At 36.1% G+C, this 22,752-nt stretch overlaps 1 long non-coding RNA gene across 1 annotated transcript in view; it reads left to right on the top strand.

Moving 5' to 3' along the window:
• The window catches only part of LOC136028605 (uncharacterized), a 29,235-nt gene extending 8,351 nt beyond the window's left edge, over positions 1-20,884 (top strand). The window contains exons 2-3 of the long non-coding RNA XR_010617846.1: positions 17,110-17,251; positions 20,529-20,884. This is a non-coding gene — a long non-coding RNA (uncharacterized LOC136028605). The remainder of the gene's footprint in view (positions 1-17,109; positions 17,252-20,528) is intronic.
• The last annotated feature ends 1,868 nt before the right edge of the window (positions 20,885-22,752 follow it).

The following is a 22,752-nucleotide window of genomic DNA, read 5'->3' as shown; positions in this document are numbered from 1 at the left end:
GACTGATGAACTTACAATGGCAAAAGCCGATGAAGATGCTCAAAGAGTCTATGCCAAAAAACTCGCTGCTGATAGAGAAAGTCAGAAAAGAAAGCGTGCCGAGGAACTACCAGAGCAACGCGAAAGCAGACTTGCTGCTAAAAGAGAAAGTGAAAAAAAAAGGTGTGCCGAGGAATCACAAGAACAGCAAGAAATCAGGCTTGCTGCTGATAGAGAAAGTAAGAAAAGAAAGCGTGCCGAGGAATCACAAGAACAGCAAGAAATCAGGCTTGCTGCTGATAGAGAAAGTAAGAAAAGAAAGCGTGCCTAGGAATCAGAGCAACCTGAAAGTTATCGCCTGGCATTCAGGTACAGCCCAGTCGATGATTATAGCTTGAGTAGATGTGTTCAAATCGGGACAATGTCTAAAATTTCTCCCTATTGCAAGGCCTTGAAATTCAATGGTGAAACAATGGGAATGTGTTGCGCCTCAGGAAAAGTTAAACTTCCTCTATTGGCTGCATCACCAGAGCCATTGAAGACTTTCCTTACTGGAACTACGTCAGAATCTAAGTGTTTTTTGTCAAAAATCAGAAAATACAACTCATGTTTCCAAATGACGTCGTTTGCAGCCCAAATCGAAAATCCAGGTCAATTTATGTCTACTTTCAAAGTAAAAGGGCAAATTTATCATAGAGCAGGGTCCCTTCTACCATTCTCAGGCAAAAATCATAAATTTTTACAATTGTACTTCATCAGTGATAGAAATTCTGAATTGAATGCACGTTGCGAAATTTCTCCCAAGGTTGAAAGGACAATCGTTTCCCAATTGCAACATCTTTTCCACGAAAATAATAAAGTAGTGCGTCTGTTCAAAACAGCCATCGATTTGATGCCTACTGATACGCATAAAATTGTTATTTCCGCTGACAAAACGCATCCTGGCCAACATGTGCGTAGATACAATGCTCCAACTATCGACGAAGTGGCAATCGTTATGGTCGGTGATCAGTTTTTACCTCGAGATATTATTCTTCATAAGCGAAACGCTCAGTTGTTAAGAATTGCTGAAACTCATCGATGCTACGATGCCCTACAATATCCTATCATTTTTTGGGATGGAGCCGACGGCTATCACTTTAATATTAAATTGATGAATCCAGCCACTAACAAAGAAATGAATAAGAAATGCAATGCAATGCATTATTATTCCTATAGACTAATGATTCGGCAGGATGAACAAAATTACATTTTAAAATGCCGTGAATTGTTTCACCAATTTGTCGTTGATATGTATGCTAAAATTGAATCAGAACGTTTGCTATATATCCGCCTGAATCAGACCAAGCTCCGCTCTGAACAATACATTCATTTGCGAGATGCAGTTATAAATGACGGTAATACCACAAACGTTGGAAGATTAACAATTTTACCTTCGTCATATGCTGGCAGTCCCCGTCATATGCATGAATATGCTCAAGATGCTATTGCGTATGTTCGTCTCTATGGTCGTCCAGATTTATTTATTACATTTACATGTAATCAATCTTGGGACGAGATACTGCAGCTTTTACTTCAAGGCCAATCGGCGGTTCATAGGCATGACATTACTGCCCGTGTCTTCCGGCAAAAGTTGAAATCACTGATAAACTACATAGTAAAACTTGAAGTGTTTGGGTCAGTGCGATGCTGGATGTACTCAGTGGAATGGCAAAAACGAAGTTTGCCACACGCACATATACTAATCTGGCTACATAAAAAAATTACTTCGAACGAAATTGATGATGTGATTTCCGCTGAAATACCTGATAAAAAAAGTCGATAAGGGGTTACATGATATTATTGTAAAAAATATGATCAGTGCACCTTGCGGTGCACTGAACGAAAATTCACCATGCATGGCCAAAGGAAGGTGCACAAATCAATATCCTCGACTTTTAGTATCAAAGACAATTACTGGCAATGATGGTTACCCACAATATAGAAGAAGATCTACTGAAGATGGCGGTAAAACAGCAATAATAAAGAAGCGTAACGGTACCACCATTGAAGTAGATAACCAGTGGGTTGTTCCATATTCCCCATTATTATCAAAAACATTTAATGCACACATAAACGTTGAATACTGTAACTCCGTAAAGGCAATCAAATACATATGTAAATACGTCAACAAAGGCTGTGACATGGCAGTTTTTGGCTTGCAGCCCGAAATCAAAGATTTCGACGAAATTGTACAATATCAGGCTGGAAGATACATAAGCAGTAATGAAGCTGTTTGGCGAATTCTTTCATTTCCGATACATGAACGTAGTCCAGCTGTTGTTCACTTAGCGGTACATTTACAGAATGGTCAACGTGTTTATATCACGGAAACCAACGTGCAACAAAGAGCCCTGAATCCACCGGATACAACATTAACAGCTTTTTTTTCACTTTGCAAAAATGATTGTTTTGCAAAAAAACTGCTGTATACTGAAGTGCCTTCGTATTACACGTCGAATACTAAAAATAAAGTATTTGAACGTCGAAAACAGGGTAAGTCAGTCGACGGCCAACCTACCATCTTCAAAGATACCACGATAGGAAGACTCTACACCGTTCACCCCAATCAACATGAATGCTTCTTTCTACGCCTGCTTTTGGTGAATGTACCCGGTCCGACATCCTTTGAGTATTTGAGAACTGTAAACGGTACTATACATGACACTTACCGTAGTGCATGCCAAGCTCTGAATTTATTGGAGAATGACCAACACTGAAATAACTGCATCAATGACGCGTGCGAAACGTAAACCCCAAGTCAAATTCGTGCATTGTTTGGCATCATTTTAACAACTTGCTCTCCATCAGCTCCTACAGAGTTAAGGGGAAAAATATAAGTCAAAAATTTCCGAAGATATACTCCATCGAAAACAGTTAGAGACGTCAGATATAACTTTTTATTTTACATCAGAAATTTATAACTACACTTTAGTTATTATAGAAGATTTGTGTGTACGTATGGCAAACAAACCTCTTCAGGATTTGGGAATGCCTTCACCTAACCGTATCGCTGCTGTTTCGACATGTGTAGAATTGGATCGTGAACAAAGTTACAGTACGAGTGATCTATTGTCGTATGTACAAAATAACATTTCCAAGTTAACGTCGGAACAAAAAGACATTTATGATACGATAATGCATTGTGTCGATAACAACGTTGGAGAAATTTTCTTTTTGGATGCGCCAGGAGGTACTGGTAAAACGTTTGTAATAAAACTGACTCTGGCATCAATTCGATCAAAAAATGATATAGCGTTGGCAATTGCGTCGTCCGGAATAGCCGCAACATTGCTGCCTGGTGGAAGAACTGCTCATTCCGCTTTGAAATTGCCTCTGAATTTGCATTCTACAGAAACTCCCACGTGCAATATTTCCAAATCATCTGGGATGGGTAAAGTATTGCAGCAATGCAAACTCATTATTTGGGATGAGTGCACAATGGCACACAAAAAATCGCTCGAGGCTCTGGATCAATACTTGAAAGATTTGCGAGGGAAGTCGAAACCCTTTGGCAGCACATTAATATTGCTTGCGGGAGATTTCAGGCAAACATTACCTATAATACCTAGATCAACTCCTGCAGACGAAATGAATGCTTGCCTGAAAAATTCTAATTTATGGGCACACGTAAAAACATTAAAATTAACTACAAATATGCGTGTCCGATTGCAAAACGATGACTCTGTTCAAACATTTTCAGATCAATTGCTGGCAATTGGAAACGGAAAGCTCCCAGTAGACTCAATTTCAGGACGTATACAACTACCTGCTGATTTCTGTAATTTAGTGACGTCCAAAAATGAATTGATTGAAAAAGTATTTCCGAATATTCTAAGAAATTATAAAAATAATAAATGGCTAAGTGAAAGAGCGATTCTCGCACCCAAAAATATAGACGTCCACGAAATCAATAATATTGTTTTGACCAAGATTCGAGACCAGGCAGTCCTTTACAAGTCAGTCGACACAGTTTTGGAACCAAATGAAGCGGTTAATTATCCATCTGAATTTTTAAATTCCATAGATCTTTCAGGGTTTCCACCACACGTGCTACAACTAAAAATAAGCGTACCAATAATACTTTTAATAAATATCAACCCACCAGAGCTTTGCAATGGCACGCGACTTGCCGTAAAAAAAAACAATGGAAAACCTAATAGAGGCCACAATCTTGACAGGGCCTTTTGAGGGTGAGGCTGTTCTTATTCCTCGCATTCCCATGATTCCAAGGGATCTGCCTTTTCAATTTAAAAGATTGCAATTCCCAATTCGATTAGCATTTGCAATCACCATTAACAAAGCTCAAGGTCAATCATTAGAAAATTGTGGTATAGATTTTAATACTGATTGTTTTTCCCATGGACAATTGTACGTTGCATGTTCGAGGGTCGGTAAACCTGACAATCTATTTATATGCAGCGACAATTGGACAGCGAAGAATGTTGTATATTCGCAAGTTTTACGCAGTTAATTTGTATTGTATCTATCTATCTATCTATCTATATAAAAACGAGTTGTGTGTATGCATGTTTGTTTGTTTGTAAAAAGAGCGTTTGCATATGACGTCATTATTAGTACATACGGCTTTGTATATGCACAGACAATGGGAAAGCCAAGAATGTTGTATATTCGCAAGTTTTGCGTAGTTTGAAACACATATATAAATCTATCTATATTCACAGGTGGGACACAGGGACACAACTACAATGGCGCGTAACTAATATGGCGCGTAACGATTTACACGCGCGGGGGGGCTTGGGGGGCGTGAAGCGCCACCCCAACAGCTAGTAGGGAATATAAATGATGACCGGGACACTCAAAGAGAAAGCAACCGGGACACAAGGAATGTTCGATTAGCAATCACCATCAACAAAGCACCGGGACACAAATGACGACCGGGACACTGGGAGTATAAATGACGACCAGGACATAAGTAAAAAAAAAACTAAAAAAACTAAAAAAAAGGTAAAAACTACAAAAAAAAATAAAAAGAAAAAAAACCTAAAAACTAATAAAAAAACTAAAAAAGCTAAAAAACTAAAAAAAAACTAAAAAATAAAAAAAATAAAAAAAGGAAACAAAATGAAAAATAAAGGAGAAAAACAAAACTAAAAAAAAATGAAAAAAACTAAAAAGAAAAAAGAAAAAAAAACAAAAACTAAAAAAAAGTAAGAACCAAAAAAAAACTAAAAAGAAAAAACGGGGGAGAAATACAAAAATTTATTTCATCATATACCATTTCGAAAACGAATGTATATACAGACCGGGACACCGGGATACAAATGTTGACCGGGACACAGGGAATATAAATGACGTCCGGGACACAGGGACACAACTACAACGGGGACGCCGGGGGGCATAGGGGGATATATAAATGACGACGGGGACACAGGGAATGTTCGATTAGCAATCACCATCAACAAAGCTCAAGGGCAATCATTAGAATCATGAGGTATAACTAAAAAAACTAAAAAAAAGGTAGAAAACTAAAACCTAAAAAAGGACCAATTCAAAAACGAATGTATATACAGACCGGGACACCGGGACACAAATGACGACCGGGACACCGGGACACAAGGAATATAAATGACGCCCGGGACCCTCAAAGAGAAATCACAGACTGGGACACCGGGACACAAATGACGACCGGGACACAGGGAATATAAATGACGACCGGGACACAGGGACACAACTACAACGGGGAAGTCGGGGGGCACAGGGGGATATATAAATGACGACGGCGACACAGGGAATCGTCGATTAGCAATCACCATCAACAAAGCAAAAAGGGCAATCATTAGAATCATGAGGTATAGATCTGAATACGGATTGTTTTCCCATGGACCATTATATGTTGCATGTTCAAGAGTCGGTAAACCTGACAATCTATTTATATGCACAGACAATGGGACAGCAAAGAATGTTGTATATTCGCAAGTTTTACGTAGTTAAAAACACACATATATATATATATATATATATATATATATATATATATATATATATATATATCACAGGGGGAGCATAGGGACACAACTACAATGGCGCGTAACTAATATGGCACGTAACGACTTACGCGCGCGGGGGGCTTGGGGGGGCGCGAAGCGCCCCCACCAACTAGGTGTTGGGGTGGCGCAAAGCGCCACCCCAACAGCTAGTTATGATATAAATATATAAAATTTTAGCCCAAATGTACCTAAGCCACTCTGCGCATGGGTGTGGCGATTTTAATAGACAACAAGCAACATTTGAATGACAAAATAGGTTTGGCACTAAAACCTCTTTTACTAGCAATTGAGTTCAGCTAATCTACTTGTAAATACTTGCAGCGAATACTGAGGGTGTGAATACAGAATCAAAACACACTATGTGTCTGCTGGTTGTCAAAAACGCACCAGCGATATCTCGGGAATGGCTAGCTTTTTGGATATGTTTATCATAATTATGATGGTAAAGGCCATAGGATGGCCTCCCCCTTTCTCTGAGCCACCCGAAACACTGATCAAAATATGAAATAGCCACACTGTTCAAAACAGTCTGTAGCCATGCCTCTGAAGATATCATATTCCAATATGCATTGAGGAGGGAACTGCCCTTTTCATATACGGTGTAATTTCTGTTCGTTTTTAAGTTTAATGTGCCATTTCTTTCAAAGTAGAAATCATTGTAAAAATGGGGAGGGGGTGTGTTTAATTTTGAGTGTCTCATAAAAGACTAAGTAAGAGTATAAAGATGAACCTTTTGGGAAATGCTGAGGGGGATATTAAACTAGATCGAAAGACGCTTAGTGCATCCTGGTTATCAAATAGGTATTATAGTAATATTTTCGGAGTGGCAGGGCATTGACTTTATACTTTCATGACCAATATTATTACTACCAGAGGTGAATAAACAGCATTTCTTATTGGGGGACAAGAGGCGTCTGTATCTGGATTGTCAAGGGGCAGGGGGTATATAATATTTTTTCTCCTCATTATTGGAGCAAGTGTCCCCTAGCCCTCCATCCATAAAAAATCCCCTGTTTACTACTACTATGGCTGCTGCTATGACTACTTGAGACAACAACTATTTGCAACTTCAAACACGTATACCTGAGACGGGTAGTGAGACTACTTGTGGCTGCAAGAACTTTTGGGCCACGGTTCTCACAGAATGCCATTTGTTGCATTTTTTAGTGACTTTGTTGTATGTCGATTTGACACTTATTCATGATGCGAGAAATTCCTGTTTACTTAATAAAAACAGGTATTTGATTGATATTTAGGTATCCCTAAATATCAATAATCCCCTTAGTAATCCCTAAATAATTTCGTTTTAAAATTTGCTTAAAACGCTAACAGAAATACAACATAAATTGCATGCCCCTTAGGTATACGAGTTTTCCAAGTCTTAAAAAAATTCCAACTGGTTGGTAGATTGAATTGATTAAGTTAAATCAACAAAATATTCCATGAAACTCAAATAAATAATCTCAACATATTCTTCTAATTGCTCAAAATTTCTTAAAACCCAAAGATAACTTTGGTTTCGTTTTATCCTTTGAGCAAATTATTAAAATTATCAAATTGTGATTCCTATGTAGAATTCCATATCTAGAAGTCAGAGATTTCTAGAATCCTAGCATTTCCAGTTGTAGAAGTAAGATAGTGCAAAATTAAGGACAGTCTTAAATAATCAACTATCTTTTTAGGTTACTACTATTTTCTAAGAAATAAATCCAGAAATCAAGTTCTTGTTGTATTCGTATTACAATATATATCCACTTGCCACACCCTTTACCCCATACCTTGGGCTCTACATGAATTCAGACATTTAGGGAAAAGGAAAGAAAGTGGTACTCAATAAATTGTGCTTCATAGAGAGCCGATAAGTAAAATAATTGCTGCCGAAGAAAAATAATAAATTGCGGAAAAGAATCGTTATAACAAGAAGAATCATTACGTTTGTAGGGTGTTATGGTTTTGAAATTTGTTTTGTCTCTCCTAAGTATTGCAACCTAGTAAAGGAATACACAGTTACTCCATGCATCTTAAATCGATTTCCTTGCACGTCCGTGTCTCCATTCAAAAATAGACTATGCAAAAACGTTAACGAGGCTTTAGCGTCACGTCACACGTCACACCCATGGGTTATGTGTTAGACGTAATCAGTAACTTTAAAACGACCATAATTTCAATATGCTTTCCAAGACTAAATTAAAATGGATCTTTGTGTGAGGAGAAAGAGTTCGGGAGCAATCAAAGAGCTGTTGTTCTGCAGTTGCAACATCTGTAAAGTTCTATCCCTGTTTCTTATCTTCCTTCAGAGCAGCTTAACAATTTTTCCAAAATATTTCTCCTTTCGAAACTTAAAAATTCCAAGACATTGGTTCTGGCCATAGCACAACCTAAACTGCAGACAACTTTGTAAACAACTTTTACAAGTTATCAACTTTTCTACCACAGAAAAGAAAAATCTACCCCTTGAAAAAAATTTATATCGCTTAAACCAGTCTCTAATCGCTAGACAAGAGACTAAACATACCCGAATTAAACCGAAGTAAACCAAATTTCCATTTGAAATTCCTGATAGCTAAGTGCTCATTCAATCTGGACCTATAGAAGTCTATATCTGAAATAAAAAAAACTAGATTAAAAGGACAAATAAAAGTATAATCAATTTATTTTTGCAGCAAAAAATACTAATTCAAAAAAAAAAATACTGCTGTGTTTTGTTTGTGAGTTTCTTCTCCTTTTTGTGAAGCAAGCATCTCCTTCTCATGTGTACTGGTCTCAGCTTCGCGAGTAGTAATCTTGTAGTAGTCTTCTAAGTGTAGCAAGTCTCAGCTTCTTAACAAGTCGTCGAAAGCCGCCAGGAAGTAAACTGTCTCAGCCGAAAGGGAAAAATGGGAAAGGAAAAACATTCCCAACTAGCAAGGTATCTTGGAGTGCATATTAACAAATAATTTAGTATCATCATTGAAAACTGAAAAGAAACTGCCCCTCCCCTGTGGTTTTGAAAAATATATTTAAATTAAACTAAATTTCTATTAAGCTGCCTTTAGATTATGTCCTGTAGTTGTGTTTAAATACTTATCTATAAACTCAACTTACTTGACATAACCTGAAGTAAGGCGACATGGACTGAACTTGCTTGAATGATAAGCTGGAACCCTGGAAATAAAAGTCACAATTAAAAGGGTAAGTTTAAATTTTAATTTCATTCAACTTATTTATGCAGGCCTATTTGCTTTTCTCAATGTGCTTTTCAATGTGTTTGACGTATTATATTCTGATGAAACTCTGCTAAGCAAAGTAACAAGTCTTATGAACTTGAACTAACTGGAATAAGCTAAGGAGATCATATGCATTTTTTTTTTTGAAAACTTATCTATATCCAAATAAATTCTAAGCTAGGGGTTGGCAGCTCAAGAACCGTGGGACACAGAGACCCATTTACTGATTTCAGGTGACTCCCCTTAGTTCCTAAGAAAGTAGAATGAATAAAAATAACTTTGTCAAGAGAGCACGACAGGTATAATTACAAGGCCTACGTAAAAGAAAAACCAGTTAAGTCTATTCTTCATAGACGTATAATCCTAATAGCAAAAAAAAAATAAAAAAACAAAAGAACCATTCTGAAGTCAAAATCCACATTTTATAAGTTAATGCTGTCCGTTTTAAATGTTTTTAATGCTGATGGGAGATGCTGCGCTCCTAAAGGCACTGCTTCCCATTAAATCAAACAGTTCGTGGTAACGAACTGTAGTAAGGAGCGACCCGGCTCAATAGTAAACGAAACTCTAAAAACAGAATTTCGATGCTAAAATATACATCAAAAGAATCAGATTTTTACGCTGATTTTAAATATATAAGTTTCATCTAATTTAGTTTCTGTCATCAAAAGTTACGAGCCTGAAAAAATTTGCCTTATTTTAGAAAATAGGGGAAAACACCCCTTAAAAGTCACAGAATCTTAATGAAAATTACATCATCGCATTCTGCGTATCAGAGAACCCTATTGCAACATTTTCAAGGTCCTATCTACAAAAATGTGGAATTTCGTATTTTTTGCAAGAAGACAAATCACGGGTGCGTGTTTTTTTTTTTTTTTTTTTTTTTTTTTTTTTCCAGGGGTCATCGTATCGACTAAGTAGTCCTAGAATGTCGCAAGAGGGCTCATTCTAACGGAAATGAAAAGTTCTAGTGCCCTTTTTAAGTGACCAAAAAAATTGGACGGCACCTAGGCCTCCTCCCACGCTTATTTTTCTCCAAAGTCAACAGATCAAAATTTTGAGATAGCCATTTTGTTCCACATAGTCAAAAACCATAATAACTGTGTCTTTAGGAATGAATTACTCCCCCACAGTCCCTGTGGGAGGGGCTGCAAGTTACAAACTTCGACCAGTGTTTACATGTAATAATGGTTATTGGGAAGTGTACTATCGTTTTCAGTGGATTTTTTTTTGGTTTTGGGGGTGGGGTTGAGGGAAGGGGGCTATGTGGGAGGATATTTCCTTGGAGAAATATGTAATGGGGGAACAGAAATTCAATGAAAAGGGCGCAGGATTTTCTAAAATTACTATAAAAAAAAAATGAAAAAATAAACATGGAATAGCTTTTTTTTTCAATTGAAAGTAAAGAGTAGCATTGAAACTTAAAACGAACAGAGATTATTACGTATATGAGGGGTTCTAAAAATACTTTAGCATAAAGAGCGAGGTATTTTGGAGGAGATAAATACCTCGCTCTTTATGCTATAGTATTTTTAGTAATTTCAACTATTTATTCTACGGCCTTTCTGATTCAGGGGTCATTCTTAAAGAATTGGGACAAAATTTACAATTTAGTGTAAAGAACGAGGCATTAATGAGGGTACAAACCCCCTCATATACATAATAAAAATTAAAGAATATAAAAGTTTGTTATGTAAGTTAATTCTTAAGTTACGTTTATTTTTTACTAATAAAAAAATTCGTTAAAAATTAAAATTTATAGTTGCCTTTTTATGTAAACGGAAAATTGCATGGCAACTAGGCCTCCTTCTCCATCCCTTATTTCTCAAAATCGTCTGATCAAAACAAAGAGAAAACCATTTAGCGAAAAAAGGAATTAATATACAAATATCATTTTAATAATTTACGTGTGGAATGCCAATATCAAATATGCATTAACTCAAAAACGTTGAGAAATTACACAAAAAAACTAGTTTTTTTAACTGAAAGTAAGGTGCGACATTAAAACTTAAAACGAACAGAAATTACTCCGTATATGAAATGTGTTGTCCCCTCCGCAATCCCTCGCTCTTTACGCTAAAGTTTCACTTTAGTCACAAAGATCGCCTAAACTTTCCATTCTTAAATAGGGATCTCCCTTTTTTTAATTATGTACGATTTGATAATTTGTTAGTCGATAAAGTTAAAATTTGTGAATTTAGTATATTATGTCAGCATAAAAAGCCGATTCTATCATTACTTTATATTCCTGAATTATTATGTCAGCACAAAAACAGATTATAATTTTCATCATGAAAATATAATTAAAATTGGCTTTTTAAACTTTCAGGTTTCTCTTTGCAAGGATCACTTTTTACTTTAGACCATTGCTACAAACTGCCAGTCAAACCCCATTTTACTTACCATATTCAAGAGTGCAGATCCTCCTTTCATTTTGCAAGGTTATTAACACTTTTGGAATAGACTGCATCTCACTCAATTCTATTGTAGCTTTTTCAAGAGCATTTGCAACTTCCTTTTCTAAAGACTCATATTCTACGAGTCGGGCTTCCCACTCACAACGACTTCTAAGAAACAAATGACACAAAATAAAAATCTTTTCTTCTACACATGCAATCTCAGTAGCCACAAAAGGCACTAAAGCGGATTACTTTGGTTTTAAAATCTAATAACAATAATGACAATAAATAATAATAATAATATCATTAATAATCTCAGTGGCCAAAATAAGTCACAAAATTATAATTAACTAAACCTTAGACCGAGTTAAAAAAAATTCAAGCCTCCTCCCATTGAGAAGTTTTTACAGGAAATCTTAAGCAAATAATAATACCAAGATTTTAGGGTTCAAATAACTAAAGATGTCAATAATGATACTTCGTCGCTGTGCAAAGCTGCCTAAGGCAAATACCGCTCCGTAGTTTATTAGTAGTAGTTGTTGTACTAGTAGTAGAATCATATGCTAATCACAGTAAAATAGTCCTAAAAATAATGGAATTTAGGGAAAATGTACACCCCTGATCCTCATATGACCTAATTAAATATAAAACGGACCTTAAATATAAGAAAAACATTATTTTAAAGGACGACACACCTTTCATCGGCATATGTAGATAAAATTATCAATAGATACAATTCTTGTTGTTCTAGTCAGCAGCAAAAACAAATCAATATTGATTTAAACGTTGATGGATATGCTAGTCTCTGCGTCTTAAACTATCCTTTTTTTTTTTTTTTAACCCCACCGAGACTCAAATCCTCAAGGCTGAACTGTAAAACACACTTTTTCACGTAAAGCCTATGGCATGAAAAAATCATTTCAGCTTGTAACAGATTACTGTAATTGACAAGAAATCAAACAGTTCGTGGTAACGAACTGTAGTAAGGAGCGACCAGGCTCAATAGCAACCAAAACTCTAAAAAATGGGGTTTTGATATCAATAGCTACATCAAAAGAATCGCATTTTAATTCTGATTTTAAATATATAAGTTTATTTAAGTTTAGTCTTACCCATTAAATGTTAGGAGCTTGAGAAAATTCGCTTTATTTTTAAAAATAGGGAAAAACAACCCCTAAGAGCCATAGAACCTTAACAAAAATCACACCATCAAATTCAGCGTACTATAGAACCTTATTGTAGAAGTTCCAAGCTCCTATCTACAAAAATGTTGAATTTTGTATTTTTTGCCAGAAGACAAATCACGGGTGAGTGTTTTTTTTTCCAGGGGTCATCGTATCGACCAAGTGGTCGTAGAATGCCGCGAGAGGGCTCATTCTAACGGAAATGAAAAGTTCTAGTGACCTTTTTAAGTGACCAAGAAAATTGGAGGGTACCTAGGCCCCCTCCCACGCTCATTTTTTCTCAGAGTCAACGGATCAAAATTTTGAGATAGTCATTTTGTTCCGCATAGTCAAAAACCATAATAACTATGTCTTTGGGAATGACTTGCTCCCCCACAGTTCCTGGGGGAGGGGCTGCAAGTTACAAACTTCGGCCAGTGTTTACATATAATAATGATTATTGGGAAGTGTACAGCGTTTTCAGGGGATTTATTTTTGGTTTTGGGGGTAGGGTTGAGGGGAGGGAGCTATGTGGGAGGATCTTTCCTTGGAGAAATATGTCATGGGGGAACAGATATTCAATGAAAAGGGCGCAGGATTTTCTAAAATTACTATAAAAAAAATGAAAAAATAAACATGGAAAAGTTTTTTCAATTGAAAGTAAGGAGTAGCATTGAAACTTAAAACGAACAGAGATTATTACGCATATGAGGGGTTCTAAAAATACTTTAGCATAAAGAGCGAGGTATTTAGGAGGAGATAAATAACTCGCTCTTTATGCTATAGTATTTTAGTAATTTCAACTATTTATTCTACGGCCTTTCGGATTCAGTGGTCATTCTTAAAGAATTGGGACAAAACTTAAGATTTAGTGTAAAGAGCAAGATATTAACGAGGGGACAAACCCCCTCACAAACATAATAAAAAATTAAGAATATATAAGTTTGTTACGTAAGCTAATTCTTAAGTTACGTATATTTTTTACTAATAAAAACATTCATTAAAAATTAAAATTTATAGTTGCCTTTTTATGTAACCGAAAAATTGCAGGGCAACTAGGCTTTCCCCACCCCTTATTTCTCAAAATCGTCTGATCAAAACTAAGAGAAAGCCATTTAGCCAAAAAAGGAATTAATATGCAAATTTCTTTTTAATAATTTATGTGTGGAGAGCCAGAATCAAACATGCATTAATTAAAAAACGTTCAGAAATTGCATTAAAAAACTAGTTTTTTTAACTGAAAGTAAGGACCGACATTAAAACTTAAAACGAACAGAAATGGCTCCGTATATGAAATGGGTTGTCCCCTCTGCAATCCCTCGCTCTTTCCGCTAAAGTTTGACTCTTTGCCACAATTCTGATTTTTAAAACAATTAAAAGCTTTACCGTAAAATGCGAACAAAGTGTATTTTATAGCTAGTATATCTATATATATATCTACAGCTAGTATATCTATATATATGTTTTTAACTACGTAAAACATGAGAATATACAATATTCTTCGCTGTCCCATTGTCTCTGTATATAAATAGATTGTCAGGTTTACTGATTCTTGAACATGCAACATATAATTGTCCATAGGAAAAACAATCCGTATTCAGATCTATACCTCATTATTCTAATGATGTGTCCCTGTGTCCCAGTCGTCATTTATATTCCCTGTGTCCCGGTCTTCATTTGTGTCCCGTGTCCCAGTTTGTAATTTCTCTTTGAGTGCCCCGGTATCCCGGTCGTCATTTGTGTCCCGGTGTCCCGGTCTGTAATTTCTATTCGAACACTCCCTGTGTCCCGGTCTTCATTTATATATCCCGCCTGTGCCCCCGGCGTCCCCGTTGTAGTTGTGTCCCTGTGTCCCGGTCGTCATTTATATTCCCTGTGTCTCGGTCGTCATTTGTGTCCCGGTGTCCCGGTATGTAATTTCATCAGTTGACAAACATGACGTCAGTCGACACACAAACATGACGTCACTCGACACACACACACAGACAACTTATTTATATATATATATATATAGATTATTTATATTATTTACAATATATTTGTATTACTATTATATATTTATTGTATCATTTTGTTAGAATTTCACTACATAATATATTTATTTTATTATTTAATTGCAAATAAATTATTGTTTATTAATAAATCATTTATATATGATTTTTAATTATACATTTTGAAATATAATTTTTAATTGCTGCGAATTAAAAAAGTTTTTTTGCAATGTTGCATCTTCATCTGGATATGGATGACTTCGGGTTCGTATGTAACCTCATTCTCTTCTATACCGACGATGTTAACGCTATGATGTTGCTAGGGCAGAATATGAGTATCACCCGCGGAGTCTCTGTGGGATCTAGCGGTAAAGTTTTTATAGTTCCATAAAATCATTCCAGTGTCATGAGCAACATTTTTTTTTTGACAATCCCAGTATTCATGTCTGTACACAGAGTAGAGATTGGGGTAATCACCAACCCCCTGTCCTTACCCCTTAGTCTGGTCAAAAGGAAATATAATTTTGTAGTTTTGAGAAAGCTTTTTTGCAATGTTGCATCTTCATCTGGATATGGATGACTTCGGGTTCGTATGTAACCTCATTCTCTTCTATACCGACGATGTTAACGCTATGATATTGCTAGGGCAGAATATGAGTATCACCCGCGGAGTCTCTGTGGGATCTAGCGGTAAAGTTTTTATAGTTCCATAAAATCATTCCAGTGTCATGAGCAACATTTTTTTTTTGACAATCCCAGTATTCATGTCTGTACACAGAGTAGAGATTGGGGTAATCACCAACCCCCTGTCCTTACCCCTTAGTCTGGTCAAAAGGAAATATAATTTTGTAGTTTTGAGCACTCAACGGAAGAAACAACCGGAGGTAGAATTACCTTCGAAAACTTCCATTGACTTATAAGTATGTTTATAATATAAAGAAGAACAGGGAGGAGGAATTCATAAGACTTATAAAATATAAATGACAGTGAAAGTGGAATATAATTGAGTCATAGGATAAGTGGAAATTTAGACGATTTGAGAATTTGATAAAATTGGTAATTCTGTTTTTAATGAAAAGTATGCCCATCTGTAGTCATGCAGTGTATGCCAGTAGCCTAACGGGTGTCAAATTAAAAAAAGAAATAATAATAATAAAAAAAATAAACGGGGGTGAAAAATCAGTTAAGAGTAAGCTAAAAATATATGATACCAAACAGCTTAGGAGGGCGCAGCTTTCCTTTGCAGTTATCTTTAGGAATCAACTAGTTGATGATGTTTGAATATGGACGAAAACCATGGTCAAATTTACAAATAACAGTTCAATAGGGACAAATCAGGGGCGTAATTTACTATGCAATGGGGGCACAAATGCCCCTCCCAGACCTCATTTTGTCACCCAGACCCCAGTTTGCCCACCCTATCCCCCAGCTGAAATTTAGTTTCTTCAAAAATATTATAAAAACTAAGGTAAGCCTGCATAATTTAAGTATCAACAGAAATGGATCAGTTTTCTTTCGTTTATATTTACCTTTATGGTATTATAAAGCACCCTTATAGTAATATATAGTACCTTTAATGTACCAAATCGCTCATTTTTCAGTTTTTACGGTCATTTTCACTTGGTTTGGGAAAATTCCCTCCAAAATTGCCCCCCCCCCCTAGTATATTAGCGAAATTACGCCACTGGGAAAAATCATTTTATTAGACACTGAAAAAAAATCTTGATATTTCGGTCACATACGCAGTGGCCGTCTTTAGCAGATAAGCAGTTTGTCTGCAGAGGACGGCTACTGAATATACGCCATGAAGAAAATCGTTGTTTTAGTGTTTTTCGTGAAGTACGCCAAAAATCTGAACCATACCCGGAAATTTAATTACCAATGAGGGAAGAAAAAAGGGGGGCGGTGAGAGTTGGTAATTCAGCCAAAACAGCCTCCAATGCGATCAGACGCGATTAACGGCTTAAGTCACTGACACTTCTTTTAGAAATACAGGAAGTCGTCGTCTTTAGCAGATAAGCAGTTTATCAGTTTGCCTGCAGAGGACGGCCACTGAATGTGCGCCATGAAGAAAATCGTTGTTCTAGTATTTTTCGTGAAGTACACCAAAAACCTGAACCACACCCGGAAATTTAATTACCAATGAGGGCCGGAAGTTGGTAATTCAGCCAAAATAGCCTCCGATTAACCGCTTAAGTAAAATCGCTTACTTAAGTAAGCGATTAACCGCTTAAGTGAAAGATTAAAATATACGTTAATAGGCTGCTTTGTCTTAAAATTGATCGGTCACTCTCGCTCACTCTCACACACACTTCTTTTAGAAATACAGGAAGTCGTCGTGGGTTCCAACCTGGACTAATAAGTGTGATGGTGTGGTTCTGCGCAAGTCAAACTCCGACGAAGGCATTGTGGCATATGGCTATATGTCAACATCAATTCTATCTCGACACAAAACATTAGAAGGTAAACAGTTCCTATTTAATTTACTTTTTTCTGTTTCCTACTCTTTTTCTTAGGTTATCATGCTCGATTTGTTTTACTTTATTGCAATTTTTTTGTTGTGACTTTTATTTTTCTAATTCGTTTCATTAAAAAAACATGTGTTTGAGAGTGGGAGGGGCGTTTGAGCCCCTAAGGATTCTCCTTTAAATCCCATATCAAATTTACCCCCTTCCTTTTTCCCTTATGTTAGGTTCCCAGAAATGAATCAAGCGCGTATAACCTATTGTATGTTAAACATTTCAAGGGACATTAATTTCTTGGAAGTGCTGTTCTACTCTTAAACATTGTGTTAACTTCTTTTCGTCTAAAAAAAATAAGGCGATTTTATCTCTGAATGAGGAAATTATACCTCAACTAGAAACATCACGATAAGAACAAAATAAAAAATATAAGTAGATAGTTCAGGTACTTGCAGGGTCGAGCTAGGTAGCCATACTTTATACCCATATAGTACCCATACTTTCGATACCCAGTGATTTATATCATGCTTAGCGAAATTTTAGACTCAAATACGAAAAGAATGTATATTAACGAACATTTGCTGAGATCGTCAGTGTCATGAAAACACGACTGAAATTAAAAAAAAAGACCTATTCATATTTGAATGTATTTAATATCCGTTGGCTACAGCCTTTGTCTTCATGTTTTTTTTACGTACTACAACAGGAGTGGGCAACCCTTTTTCCGAATATGAAGTAAATTTTTTCAGGCTTGAAGCCCTTAATAAATACTACAACAGGAGTGGGCAAACATAGTGTAGATACTTGTTTGTTGTATCATCTATAACACAGGCACCAATACCTTTCGGAAGTATCGTACGCTATCGAGTATTTCTACTCGATTCCTAATGAATGTCGCCCTACTCTTTTGGTAGTTATGTATTGCAAGTAGAGAGTATCAGCATTTTAATGAATTTATTAAGGTTCTTTTAGCCTGATGTTCGTGTTTGAAAAACGAATTTTTATCGTAGGATCGCAGGGTATCCGTGATCGGTTGTTCGGATGTCACAAAATCTTAATCAGGTGCCATAAGACCAATGGGCTTGTTTCTAAACTTGGAGAACTCCTTATTTAGACCAATCCATCAGTTTTTATTGGAAAACTTGTGAGATTAGACTTATTTGGTTTCAACTTTCCAGAAGTCCCAATATAAAATTAAGATCAATAGTGACCCTTACGAAGAAACTTGAAGTGATGAGGCTATTTTTGGTTTAATTCAAAAATTCAAAAAAAAAAGTTGAAAAGCGCTTGTTTAATGTGTAAAGAGGTTAAAATGTAAAAAGTACTTGTTTGGTATGTTTAATATGTAACAGATACATATGTATTAACTAATGAGCTAACCTCATTTTTAGACAATCCTAATAAGGGGTGATTAATGCCAGAATTGCCTCTCACTAATTGGACTATTTGTCTTGGCTTTTTCTACAATTAGCCATGACTTGATGCCCACAACTATTCCATTTTAATTCAAAAATCAAACGAACTCTAAAAAATCAAAGAGACTATTATAAACGGGATAACAAAGAATTATGTGGCTTATTCTGATTCCGAATATTTAAAATCCATCCAGTTCAAAACGACCAGCTATTCAAACATATTAGCGTGGAAAAATGTGCACAGTTTTTAGTAAAGATCAACCTTTCTCCTCCCCGAAATGGGGTTATCTTGATAAAATTTTTCCTAAAAAATCTGAATATTTACAGCGAACCTAAGAGCAAAGGTTTTCTGGATTTAGTTATTAGATAGTGTGACATGTTATGAAATTCTTTAGTAACATAAATGACTAATTTTGATACAACTCATATGACAGTAATCGCTTAGCAAAAATTCTTTCTAACTTTCCCCTCAATTCAAAAAATCTCTTCAACACCTGTTCTCTCAAGAGACACCTAACCACAGTATAAATATTTATATATACGAACGGTAGTAAAAAGTTTCTCCAAGAATGACACATATTTCATTGCGTGCAATCTGGGAAATTCCGAGACCGTCAGAGCATTCTTTCCCATAAGCTCGTCGTGCCACCCTAAACGTTTGTCATTGCGCGTGTGCGAAGGCGGAGTCGTGAAGAGTGTTTTAGCTTCTGTGGTTTTAGATGTGTTTCAATAACCTTTAATGGAAAGCATGGGACTTTTCGCTTCTGTTCGTATAAGAACACTTCTAATAGCGGGCTTACAAGTGGCCTTGATTCGACGACATTTACAGCTTTAGTCACTCGGTTAGAGACTTCTTAGAGTGACTCAGGCAGAGTTTTAGCAAGTAATGCTTGTCGGTGAATCATCTCAGTCCAAATTACTTCTGGGGTCATTTCAACTGATGATTGGAGGCCAGCTTTGGAGCCGAGCATTAAAGGCGCCTCGTCAGTACATACTTCACACAATTTCTCTCACTCGGTCGAGTTTTTTTTGAAGAAGAAGACATCAATTAAGTTGCTGCTGATGATAAAAACTGTTGCTAGTGTGTTGCTCACTTTGTAAAGAATTTAAATAGCTGTTCAAAAAGTTTATATATATTTATATATTAGTCCTGTGGTGGCGCAGTGGATTTGACCTTAGCTTGGTAATACGGGACCCAGAGATTGAATCACGCTGCAGGAATGCACTGCAGGGCCGACGCAGGGACCTTAGTAGTCAAGAAGCGTCGTTAATTCTTAAATAATAAAAATAATATATATTTATATTGTAAAGCTTGTATTCATGGAAACTCAGATTTAAAGCTAAGACTAAGCAGCTAAAATTTCCCAAAAACAGTATTTTGCCCTAGGTTAAAATACCAGGTTTAATTTGAGCAAAAAATTTTAATTCTGGTAGATCTAAGGTTCAGCTTGTGTCAAAATCTAAATTTAAAACTAAATTATCTGACGATATCTTGTGCATGGTAAAAGGGATTGAATCACGGAAATTAGGGCTGGGGGGAGGGGGTAAATTCGTTTTTCAAAATTTGGATGGGGGCAAATTTCACGTTTTGCGGTAACAAAATTTGCGTTTTGTGGTGAGTTAGAGATGGTAAGAACTGTTACTAGTGTGTTACTCTCTTTGTAAACAATTTACATATCTGTTTACTACGTTTTTCATTCCAGTATTGACATTCAGCTCAAAATCGACTGGTGACCTTGTGGCATTAGTACCGAAACCCCATTCGGGGTTTCGACCCACAGACTGGGAACCAGTGACTTAGATCCATTATTTTGAAAAATCGTCCATTATTTTAAAAACTTGTTTATTAATGCTTTCTTATAGGACGAAGCTATAACTTCTCTGGAGCTTCAAGTTGAGCTACAGAAGAAAATTACAGCTGCTGCTTTACGAGTCTCGGAAGAATCATCAACACGTCGAGGAGTCAGACGACAAAGGAAACAGACTTACCTTCAAGCCGTCACTAAACTGAACAGCCTTGAGGGTCAATTGAGAGATCTGAAAATGGGTGGATGTGTTATCATTCGAGAGGATGGTGGGAGAAAAAGGTGAGACCAATGAGTGATGATGAAGGGGGTTTCTGAGGCAAGGTAAGGGACTGTTCAATTAATTTCAACTAAAAAAATTGTTTGAGAATTAACTGTCACGGTTGTCACTTCTACATTTCATTATCAAGTACTTACTTAGCTAGAAATACTGATAAAATTACATAGATGATGCTTCATTTATGCTTTAGATTTCTTGTGAACGTAATGCACATAACTAGGTATTTTGACAGCCAAAGAAATGGTTGTGACTGGGGGGTTGGTGTTTAGGGGCCTGGAAATGGGTGAATAATTTTTTTCCAGATTAGTTGTATTTTAAGCGAGCTCTTATGAATCGATAGTTATGCCAAAAAGCTCCCCAAGAGTGTACTCTAGAAACGAAATTGAAAGACACTATGAGCACCTGATACCTCAAATTATTTACAGTATTTACATGATGGCTGAAGGGATGGAGTTAAAACTCTTAGGGAGTATCGGAAAAGGAGACAAGGTCGAGTGTACATCAAATCTTGTCTTAGAAAGGGGACCAGAGGAAAATTGAAAGACACTACTATATCCAGTTTATCGAAATACCCGATCTGCAATATATTAGGAACACATTTGGAGATCCAGTTGAAACTTTCGAGTTCCTTGGGGCAAAGAAAGGGGGGAGTGAGGCATGGGAAATTCAATTTAGTATTGGGGGTAGTATGAGGGATGAATAATTTTTGTCTACAATCTTGACAACAGTAACGTTTCGTACTTTAAGCTACTATGAGATTTATAAATTATGTACGATTAAGTAACGAGATAAATCAAAAGATTTAATGTGATGCATGGTTGTCAAAATAGCTTATATGCAGTGTCTTAGGCACAGCTGAGGGTATGAATTTAAAACTTTTTGAGAATGTTATGGTGAGAGGGAATGAATTAAATTAAAAAAATCCGTGTCCATCCAGGCTATTAAAGTGGCGCATCTGCAATATCTCAAGAACAGATAACTGTATTAAGTTGAAACTTTCGGAGTATGTTGAGAAGGGTATTTGTCTCAGTCAAAAGACAGTAAGTGCATCCACGTTGTCAAAATTGTATATCTGAAATGTGTCAGGAATGGCTTCGGACTCAGTCAAGACTTTCAGGGAATATTGAAGGTTTTTTTTTAACTAAATCAAAAGACACTGTTTATATTCTGGGGTTCTTAAAGGCATATCTGCAAAATCTCAGGAGCGGCTAAGGATATCAAATTTAAACTTTAAAAATAAGAACTTAAACAGTTTTTGACTCTAATTCAAGCAAAGCCACCGTTTTTTTTACAATTGTGGCCTATGGGACTTATTACTCATGCACGATAAATTAGTTAGATTAATGAGAAGACGCTATATATACTCAAGTTTTCCAAATTATGCATCTGTAGTATCTCAAGGCCGGCTTAGGATAAGTTGAAACTTTCAGGAAACTTTCAGGGAGAGGTAAATAGACATAAATATGTGGAAATGGCAGAGCTAAGTCAAAACACACTGTGTCCACCCAATTTATCAAAACTATTTATATGCAATATCCCAAGAACGAAAAATGCCATCTAAGTAGGAAATTCAAAGTTTTGGTACCCTTTTTTAGAGTCCAGAGGGATTTTAGGACAACCAGACTACCTTCCGTTTTCTCGTTTCTGTTTCCCTGTACAGGTATAGCTATGGTACAGTACAGGTATAATAAAATACAACATAGTACAGGTATAATATGATCGTTGAAAGTATTTTTAACAATTTGTTGTTGTTGTTGTTTGTCAAAACATGAACAACCTCAACAAAAAAAGAAAATAGCTATAATAACTTTGGTTACTGAAAAGTACTTTTGAAAGTAGATTGATTGTTTAATATATAATGATAATGATTATATTACACCTGTACTATACCTGTACTATGGATATTATACCTGTACCACTGTTAGATAAACATTAGATGACCTGTGAATATTGCCAGCTACTGATTTTCTGTTGTTCTGTTGAAATAGGTGTTTACTCAAAA

Source organism: Artemia franciscana, chromosome 7 (genome assembly GCF_032884065.1).
Source record: "Artemia franciscana chromosome 7, ASM3288406v1, whole genome shotgun sequence".
NCBI classification, from domain to species: domain Eukaryota; kingdom Metazoa; phylum Arthropoda; class Branchiopoda; order Anostraca; family Artemiidae; genus Artemia; species Artemia franciscana.
Note: the sequence above shows the minus strand (reverse complement) of the source record. Positions and strands in the feature narration are given on the sequence as shown.